The sequence below is a fragment of the Anastrepha obliqua genome, chromosome 1, assembly GCF_027943255.1.
Source record: "Anastrepha obliqua isolate idAnaObli1 chromosome 1, idAnaObli1_1.0, whole genome shotgun sequence".
In the NCBI taxonomy this organism is placed as follows: domain Eukaryota; kingdom Metazoa; phylum Arthropoda; class Insecta; order Diptera; family Tephritidae; genus Anastrepha; species Anastrepha obliqua.
The window spans coordinates 5,961,441-5,968,939 of record NC_072892.1 but is presented as its reverse complement, the minus strand read 5'-3'; the positions used below and the strand labels follow the sequence as shown (position 1 = coordinate 5,968,939).

Genomic DNA, 7,499 nt, shown 5'->3' with positions numbered 1-7,499 from the left:
ATATTAATAAATTATAAGTTCAGTGAAAAAATTGAGCTATACTTTTGTAAAAAATCAGTTTTCTCTTCCTTCACCACTTATGTAGTTTTGTATATTGGATATACTACTCGGTATTGCTTTCGCAACGACGATATATGTACAGGTACATATATACCTGTTACGCAAGAATTAATCTCCGTTCCTTTTGTTGTTGGTTCTACATCTCTTTTGGAAATAAGACCATCCCGTCTAAGTTTCAATAATACACTGTGGTACTTAGCATACAGAGATCCACCTGGCTTTTTTCCTTTCTTATGAATGTAATATATATCCTGTGTAAATGAAATCGAGGTTAGAAAACTTTTTTTTAATAAAAATTTTAGGTTGTGATCAGACTTTAGATTCACTCGTAAATAAATCCACAATTTTATTGGCGAAAGCTTCAAATGTTTTAGGGTTTGGATGTACTTCAGCAGAAATAAAATAATTTGCAACTGTTGCAGCTAGAAGTTTCCTATACTTTGGAGTGAGACACTTTTTTTGCGCATAGTATTTCAGGATTTGTGATCCACCCGCCGGCTTACTGAGTATTGCTTCAAAAGATTCCTTATATGAAGTACAGAAATGTATATTTAAAATAAATAAATAACTAAAGTAAAAGTAATAAAAAAAAACATTTACCTCGCCACGATATTCATTTGCCAATAAAGCGCATGCCTCAGTGTGAATGGCTTGTGTTTTTATTCCCTAGTGAAGTAAAACGAAGATTATGAATTTTTGCATGCATATCTGTATGTGTGTATATGCACAAAATAACAAAATACCTGTTGCGCTTGCCAATTGAGCAGATTATGCTCAAAAATTACCCTTGGTCCAAACTGCGATGTGTCGATCAATGTATCCAAATGGCTTGGCTTTAGGAGCTTCAATGATTCCTTAGTTAGACCGCTTTCTATAATTGAAATGATTAGCAATAACTAAAATGAGCAAAACAAAATATCCATAAACTTACCAATAAACACGTTCAAAAACGGTTCGCCGTCCAACTCAATTAAAATTTCTATTAATTCATCCATTGCACGACAAAATATATAATCACGAAGAAAAAAAACAATCAACTACGTATGTTCGTAAAAGCAATGAGCATTCGAAAAGATAATTGTAAGTAAAGTAAAAAATAACAAAGAAGAATGTAACATCAAAATGAGGACTACGGGTTTATGTTTCAAACACATTTATAGTCATTTAAAAGAAAAAATACTCAAAAGCGATAAAATTTAATGAATTTGGAAGAGTTCAAAATAAAGAATGGTTTTCTTTATTTTAGGGAGGGAATTTTTTCTGAGTGTAAAAACCCAGCCCTTCAAATTGGAGAAAGAGCTCAACCAAATAACGAAAAAGGGTTGAAGAGCTTATAAAAAATATAACATAATTTTAAACTGTCTTACCAGTTGGATTCATTATAGCAAAAGTAGTATTTGATATCGGTATTTTTATATAAACAATTAAAATCAATAAAACTAATTTGATTTAAAAAATTGTGAAATTCGTGAAAAAAAGTGAAATATTGGCACTAAATTTTTAAAGCTAATAGCCGCAATGGCCATTCACTCATAACTAAAAATGAATACAAAGCACCTTTGCAGCGAAAGGATGCATTCACTCAGTTAGGCCGATCAATACGGAAAAGAGGGGATGAATGTGATTTTCGCTTACGGCCTGCGACCTGTTTAAAATCATTCGGAAATTGAATAAAAGGGTAACTTTTACTCAGCATTATTTAGCATTACCACACCAGTTACTGCGTGACACTTTATACAAAAACCAATTTCCACTATTTGGTGTACAAAGAAACTAAGTTCGTCCAAGCGGTATTAATTCACGGTTTTTCATCTTAAATGTCTCATTGTCAAATAGATCTAAACCATTAAAGCAAGAACATGAACATGAAGAAACGGATATTAAGGATTTTCACATTTCCGCCAAAGTTAAGCGGAAAAAAAAACTCTGAATTTTTTCCCTTTATTTTCCGTTCCTCCATTGGTTTTTGCTACAAACTGCATTTTCTTCTGCCACTTTTGCCATTTGCTTTTAATTTTTGGCAAATTTTCGAAAATCAGAAAAACTATAGTTATGCTGCTGCTGTTGATGCTGCCTTTGGTAACCGCAACGAGTTGTCATTTACAGTGACTTAGAACCAAAGCCGCAACGAACTTTAATAAATCATAATGGCGTAAAAACTGATGGCCACGACGATGGTTTTAGCGGCAAAGTGAAGAAGAAGAGAAGCAAACATTGCTGAACGGAAGTGAATCTCACGCAAACTGAGAAACGCCAATGCCAAAAGGGCACAAATCATCCGCACTTTTACGCTTTGGTACTTACGCTATCCGCATTAACACACACACTATCTTTTTTTTCTCTTTTTTTCATTTTGAAAGTTGAGATGCAAAGAACAAATCGTCACTGGTAAAACGTAGTGATGGAAAAATGAAGCAATGCGCCAACACATTCATCATACACTCAACGTCATCCATCATGGGTTAAATATTTGACATATCGCAAAAGTTCAAAATACGCGACTTCGAAAACAAACTAAAATAAATATGAGGAAGAGAGCACAGATAAAATGAGGCTCCACACTTTTGCAGACAACAAACACGGGTGGTGACGTGTTGTTTGTGTTCTCCTGCAGAGCCAGCTTTTCAGCTTTTGAAGCGCTCATGCATGTAAAATATTTTCAAGAGTTATAATGCCCCATATGCCCACCGCCATCGGGCTCTCCGGTACTTGTGTCACGAGACTGCTTTCGAAAGCTGTTGAAACAGTTGTTTAAATTGATTTGAAACTTGTGCAATACGTTCCGCTGCTCAGAGCAGCAAAAAAGGTACCCTAACACACAATAACCCCTTTGCAATAAATGCTCATAAATAGAGTTGTAGCACAGCCTTTCAATCGGTAGCATGCCAATATGTAGACATGTGTGCGTATTTTAATAGGCGCCCACGTCGTGTGGGCAACATTTTTTTCATTTGGCCAACTTTATGGAATACATTACATACTTTGTGTTCCCTCTCCTTGCAAAATATTTAAATAAGTTTATTGAACTTCTGTTACTAGTTGCCTCTGTGTGCGTGTGAAACTTTTTCAATGGAAAACACGCGCCGTTGTCAATTTGCTAACAACTGAGGCCATCTCCCGCAGTGGATTTGATGGCGCCCATTTGTCAGCCAGCTGCTGATGTGCGTCTCCCCGCTATTCATTGGCTGAGCGTTAGTGTTAAGCAACTTAAGTATTTGTATACAATAACAAAGCTATTACCATAAAGTAGACTATTGGGCGCAGTTAAAGCTCAATAAAATGTCATAAATATTTACAATAAATATGAGCAAAAGTTTTGACATAAAATTCGAATGTGCAACATGCTGTGTTAAGTTTTCTCTTTACCCAAATTTGTTCCTGCATCGATCTGAGTGAACTTTTTTAAAGAGGAAATGCATATGTAAATGATGTCATAGTAGTAGTTATAACCATAGTCATAGCCGTAGTTTAAGTCACAGCCATAGCTATAGTATTTATAGTCCGAAACAAATCCATAGTCATACTCATACCCGTAGCCATACTCATAATCATAGGCATTGTTGTAGTCATATCCCTAGTTCAGGTTAAGTCGATGGCCATTATCATGCTTATATTCATACTCATACTCATGGTTATTCTCATACTCATTCTCATAGTTATACTTATATTCATACTCATAATCATACTTATATTCGGACTCTTACTTATACTCATATTCTTACTCATACTCATACTCACTCCCTTTTAATTTTCTTTAAATCTACCCGATCTCCGAAGAAATCTAAGTAGATCTTGTGGTACCAAGGAGCCAAGATGGTCGCTTCTTAACACATCAGCGCCAAAGACCTCAAACCCGATTCGAGCGAAGGCGGGGCAGACACACAGGAAGTGGTCCGCCGTCTCATCCTCCTCTTCACAAGCTGGGCAGAGTACACTGTCTGAGATGCCCAACCTTTCCATGTGCTTTGCCCACAGAAAGTGGCACGTCATCAGACCAACCAGCCGTCTGCACTCCCCTCTGCTTAATGACAGAATGGTTTGCGACAGTCGATCGGACATGACAGATAACATCAGGTTTGTTCATCTGCAGCCTCTCTCAGCCTGCCAAGCTTGCTTGTGGGCTGTAGTTTCCCATTTGCTAACCGTGGCCGTGATGGCCGCAGAAGGGAGTGGCAAAGCGGGCTCTGGGCCAAAGAAGTTGGCCTCAGAGCCCATCTTAGCTAAGGAGTCAGAGGTCTCGTTACCCGCGATACCCACGTGTCCCGGGACCCATGTTGGCATCAGGCTATTATGTCTACCGACATAGTTCAGCCTGGATTTACAGGACTTCACTACCCCTGATGTGGTTGGAGGGCTGTCTAAGGCCATAAGCGCAGCTTGGCTGTCGCTGCAGACACATATAGATCTGCCTCTCCATCGTTTTTCCACAACAAAGTTCATCGCTTCTTGAACTGCATACACCTCCGCTTGAAACACAGATGCATGCATTCCAAGAGCAAAGTGCAGTTTTGTCACGCTGGATTCCACGAAGACCCCAGAGCCGGAGCCATGCTCGGTCCTGGAGCCATCCGTAAAAATGCGAAAACAGTGTTTGCCGGGCTCATTTTCTAAGTCTTCCCACAACTGAGGACTACAATGTATCTCTTTTCAAGTACGACTCTTGATGGCATGGAGTCAAGGGGCATGGAGAGAGTCGTTGGATCGATGTCCATGCCTTCTCTGTGTTCCAATGCCAGACAAGGGCCGTACCAGTTTCCACTGTGTTTCAGTCTGCAGATGGCCTTCAAGGCCTTCCCTTGGATGAAAGCATCAAGTGGTGGTAAACCAATCAGAGCATCTAGTGCCGGGCCTGAAGTAATCGGAAAAGCTCCGGTACAACAGATGGCCACAGTGCGTTGTAGTCTCGATAAGGTCCTCCTGACTCCCACTAGAGAGAGTCTACTCATCCAGACCACTGATGCATAGGTGATAATGGGTCTTATCATAGCCGTGTAGATCCATAGGACCTTGCTAGGAGAGAGACCCCATGTTTTCCCAAAGACACCTTTGCACTGCCAGAAAGCTGTCAGTGCTTTGGATGCTTTTGTTTCAACGTGTGATTTCCATAGGAGTTTACTATCGAGGATTACTCCAAGATATTTAATTTCCTTGGATAGCTGGATTGTGACTCCTTTTAGCTTTGGCAAAACGAGTACATCAAGCTTCCTCCTTCTGGTAAAGAGGACAATACCAGTCTTGGCAGGATTTGCCGATAGCCCATTCGCACAGCACCAAGTGTCAATCCGATCCAGAGTTTTCTGCACTTTCCTGCAGATGTTCATAAGCGAAGGGTCTGTTACCAAACAAGCAACATCGTCTGCATATGCTTGTGCGTAGACTCCCGAATCGTTTAAGGTGGTGAGTAGAGGATCGATTACCATGCACCAGAGCAATGGAGCCAGCACACCGCCTTGGGGGCAGCCTCTACTAACCCCAAATGACACCAGCAGATCTTCCTCTGCTCGCACCGAAACGATTCTTTGGGCCAGCATCGAACGAATCCAATTTACTAGCACCCGGTCTATGCCGTGCCTACTAGCAGAGTTACACATACTATCAAAAGTGTCATTATCAAACGCCCCCTCTATGTCTAAAAAGATGCCCATAGCGTAGTCCCTCCTGTCGATGGCCAGCTCTACCCTAGCAACAAGGTTTTGCAGTGCCGACTAGAAGGATTTTCCACTCTCATAGGCATGCTGAAATAGAGACAGAGGCTGAGCCTTCAGTGACTTCTGACGTATGCGCAGTTCCACCAGTCGTTCGAGACTTTTCAGCATGAAAGAGGTCATGCTGATGGGTCTAAAGCTTTTGGGGTTGGTGTAGTCGTCTTTTCCAACCTTTGGGATGAAAGAGACCCTCACCATCCTCCAAGAGCGTGGTATGTAAGCCAGGGCCAGGCATGCCGAGAAGATTTTCTTCAGGGCTGCTGTCACGAACTCTGCACCCTCCTTCAGCATGGCAGGATATATGCCATCTGGTCCGGGCGACTTGTAGCCGCCAAAAGATTTGATGGCAAATCGAATGGCGGCCTCATTCACCATAGATCTGGCAACGAACCAGTCATGCCGTGAAGGTGTAACAGCTCTGACAACTGCCTCTATCAATAAGGGCTGTTGCCGGCTGATGCTTACCTGATTACCAGGAAAGTGAGATTCCATCAGCAAGCTGAGTGTCGCACTTTTGCGCTCCGTGAAGGAGCCATCAGAGTTTCTAAGTGACCCCAGCTTTGCAGTTGGGTCCCTTTTTAGGATCCTAACCAATTTCGCCGTGTCACTCAGAGATTCAATACCGCTGCAGAATTCCCTAAATTAGGCTCTTTTCGATTCCCGAATAAGCCTCTTGTAGTTCTTCTGAATATCACGGTATCGCTCCCAGTCCTCTGCAAGGTTAGTCTTGAGGGCCCGGTTTAGAAGTTTTCTCGACTCACGCCTCAACATCTGGAGCTCTCGATTCCACCAAGGAACGGGAGTCCGGCTAGGGAGAGGTCGAATTGGACAGGCTGACTCAAAACATTCGGTTAGGGCAGCGTTGAGTTTCTCAACAGCCGCCTCAATGGCCTGTTCTTTTCTAAGTCTTGGTGGCGTAACGTCAAGATCCCGCAACGCCTCTTTAAACTTCTTCCAGTCTGTTTTTCTTTGGTTTCTAGAGGGCAATGGCATTTGTGCCTCCTTGCCACACTGAAACTGAATGTACCTGCGGTCCGAGCACGAATCTTCGGCAAGGACTCTCCAGTTCTTGATTGACCACCCAAGTTTTGAATTTGATAGGGTTAGATCAATCACCTCCTGCTTTCTAGCCGTTACGAACGTTGGCTGTGAGCCCTTGTTTTGTATGTCTAGGCAGGAGGACGCGATAAATTCGAACAGTCGAGAGCCCCGTCCATTGCACTTGCTGCTGCCCCAGATTGTATGCTGGGCATTAGCATCGCAACATAGGATGAAGCCCAGACTGCGCCGCTCACAGAACCTCACGAGACCAGTGGCCTTCCCGGGTGGTGGCCCTTCCAAAGCATCATAAGGAAAATAAGCAGATGCAATCACAAACTTCGACCATCCGCGTCTACCTCTGTAACACACCTCAGCCGCTACCAGGCCTTGCCAACAGAATTGCTCAAGACCCGTCACAGTGAGATGGGATGATACTATAAGACCGGTCCTAGGTCTACTAGAACTCCTGTCATATAATAACGTGCCCCTTTCAGCGCACTTAAGCCACAGAGACGGCCCCTAAAGGCCCAGGGCTCTTGCACTGCTGTTATGTGGCGTAATGTGTGCAGCTGGGAAAGCTTTCTACTTAGTAGTGCAGTAGCCGCTTTGGAATGCTGCAAGCTAATTTGCGTCACCGTCTAGAGACGGCAGCTACAAGAATCGTCTGAGCCAATCATTTGGGAAAGACATGGA

The 7,499-nt window shown here is 42.4% G+C and overlaps 1 long non-coding RNA gene across 1 annotated transcript; it reads right to left on the bottom strand.

Annotated features, from left to right (window-relative positions):
* Positions 1–554: 554 nt before the first annotated feature.
* Positions 555–1,019, bottom strand: LOC129253507 (uncharacterized). The gene is made up of 4 exons (XR_008583721.1): positions 992–1,019; positions 804–931; positions 661–726; positions 555–585 (listed from the first exon to the last, which is right to left on the bottom strand). It is a non-coding gene; the product is annotated as an uncharacterized LOC129253507 (long non-coding RNA).
* Between the last annotated feature and the right edge of the window lie 6,480 nt (positions 1,020–7,499).